Raw genomic sequence first — 3,130 nt, forward strand, 5'->3', positions numbered from 1 at the left:
ACTGGCTTCGCTTGACCCATGTTGAATCTCTTCAACACCTTCTCAATGTAACTTTCTTGCGAAAGCCATAACTTCCCACTCTTTCTATCACGAGTGATCCGCATCCCAAGTATCTGCTTTGCTTGACCCAAATCCTTCATCTCAAAAGACTTACTCAAGTCTTTCTTCAGCTTGGATATCTTGTTGATGTTTGGGTCAACTATCAACATATCATCCACATACAACAAGAGCAATATAAAATCCCCATCTGGAAATTTCTAAACAAACACACAATGATCGGAAGCAGACTTTTTGTATCCTTACTTCGCCATAAAGGAATCAAACTTTATATACCACTGTCTCGGTGCCTGCTTCAACCCATACAAGCTCTTTATCAGCTTGCATACTAGGTGCTTCTTACCTTTGACCTCAAACCCCTCTGGCTGGTCCATGTAGACATCTTCTTCAAGGTCTCTATGAAGAAAAGTTGTCTTGGCATCTAGTTGCTCAACCTCTAGGTTCATACTTGCGGTCATACCCAATACCACCCGGATAGAAGTCATCTTCACTACAGGAGAGAAAATCTCATCAAAGTCAATCCCTTTCCTTTAACCGAATCCCTTCACAACAAGGCGAGATTTGTGCCTTGGGTGTGGATTATTCTTCTCATGCTTGACTTTGTAGATCCACTTATTCTTGAGAATTTTTCTTCCTTCCGGTTTCTCAACTAACTCATAAGTGTGATTCTTATGCAAAGAATCCATCTCATCATGCATGGCCTTCAACCACTTCTCTTTGTCTGTACCTTCAAGAGTCTCTTGATAGTACATATGTTCTCCACCATCAGATAGTAAAACATACGTATGTGGTGGATACCTGGTTGAAGCTTGTCTCTCTCTTTCAAACCTCCTTGCCCCATCTGCTGGTGCCTCAGGAGGATGCACTTCTGCTTACTCAGGTGGTGGTTCATGCACTTCATCTGCATCTTCTATACTAATAGGTTCTATCCCATCATGAGCAATAGGATTCTCATCATGAGCTTCAAACTCATGGTTTTTGCATTCTCAATGCCTTCTGCACGTTTCACAATAGGAACTTCTGGTTCTGAATCAACAAGATCATTAGTGAAAGCCTGAAGCTTCTCACCCTCTTCAAAGTCTGCTATGGTTTGGTCTTCCAAGAATATAACAACTCGACTTCGGATCACCTTCTTGTTAATTGAATCATAGAGTTTGGAACAAAACTTTTCATCTCCATAACCCATAAAAATGCACTACTTGGCTTTGTCATCAAGCTTGGATCTCTCATCCTTCGGAATATGCACAAATGCCCTACACCCAAATACTCTAAAGTATCCATAATCAACATCTCTATCTGACCATACTCTCTCTGGATAATCACTATTCAGAAGCTTCGACGGTGATAGATTGATCACATATACGGCTGTGCGCATTGTTTCTACCCAGTAGCTTTTAGGTAGCTTAGAGTGAGACAGCATGCATCTCATCCTCTCGGCTATTCCATTCTGTTACGGTGTCTTGGGAACGGTCTGCTCATGATGAATCCCATGACTCTGGTAATACTCTTCAAATGGCCCAATGTACTCACCAACCCCCATTATCTGAGCGAATACACTTAAACAACTTCCCTATCTCTCTTTCTACCATGCTATGGAATTTCTCAAACACGCCAAGTACTTCATCATTGGTCTTCCGACTATATGCCTATACCTTTCTTGACGCATCATCAATGAAGGTCACGAAGTATAAAGCTCCCCTGTGGGACTTCACTTTTATAGGACCACATAAGTCTGTGTGCACTAGTTCAAGGACATTGTCCTTTCTGTAATACAAGAATCTTTGGAAAGATATCCTGTGTTGCTTTCCTACCAAACAGTGAGTACATCTATTTAAATGTGTACCTTTGATGTCTGGCAAGGCCTTTTGCTTGGCAAGAACTTCCATGCCTTTTTCGCCCATATGACATAGTCTCTTATGCCACAGTTCGGAGGAAGCTACTTCTTCTTCTACCGCATTTACTTCTGCTATGTACAAACTAGCCTGTGTTTTGTAAAGAGAACAAGTTTTCTTCCCTCTAGCTAGTACAATGGAACCTTTGCTCAATTTCCATACCCCGTTACCAAACAAGTTTACAAAGCCATCATCATCTAACTTCCCAGCGGAAATTAGGCTTAGCCGAATGTCAGGGACATGTCTTACATCCTTGAATGTCAAGGTGTATCCGACATTGGTTTCTATGTGAACATCCCCAATCCCTGCAATCTTCGAGACTCCACTGTTGCCCATCTTCACTTCACCATATTCACCACAGCTGTAGGTAGTGAAGAATCCCATGTGCGGTGTGAAGTGATAGGATGCCTCTATATCTATCACCCACTCTGTATCCTGGCATGAGGTACTAAGACAACACTCACCATAATCTGACACAATTCCCACTAGATCATCATCAACTAGTGCGGCAGTATCTCTGCCTAAGTTTTTGTTCCTCTTTACCATGTCTTCATGTACACAGTTATTCTTCTCATCCTTCTTCAGTGTTCTGCACTCATATCTGAAGTGACCCCACTTGGTGGCATAGTAGTAGCATTGCCTCTCTAGCTTAGGAGTTCTAACTTCACCCCTAGATTTTCTTCTATCATTACCTCTAGAACGAGATGGTTTTCTGCTTCTACCTCTCCCCGTTTCTCTGTGACAAGGATCTCTGTGTGAGAGGAGTTGCTTCTTGAACTCCTTCTAGTCTCCTCATTCAACAAAGACGCAGTAGCCGTCTCCATGGAAATGATTCCATCCTTAGTTGATCCATGTAGAGAAACTACTAACGTCTCCCAACTTTCAGGTGAAGAGCCTAATAGAAACAAAGCCTCAACTTCGTCTCCCATTTTAATCTTCATCAAATGCAACTGATTGATGGTATTTTGTACTTCATTAAAATGCTCAAACATTGAAGAACCTTCTTGGTACTTCGTGTTGGCAAACTTCTTAATGAGCAGCACTTTGTTTCCGCCCGACTTCCTCTCATAGAGGTCTTCGAGTTTCTTCCACAAGCCAAAACTTGTAGTCTCTTGGGATACATGGTGAAAGACACTGTCAAGCTTGTTCCACTCAGTCGCAGCAACCGATTTCGGTTTTTC

Source organism: Coptis chinensis, chromosome 4 (assembly GCF_015680905.1).
Source record: "Coptis chinensis isolate HL-2020 chromosome 4, ASM1568090v1, whole genome shotgun sequence".
Taxonomy (NCBI): domain Eukaryota; kingdom Viridiplantae; phylum Streptophyta; class Magnoliopsida; order Ranunculales; family Ranunculaceae; genus Coptis; species Coptis chinensis.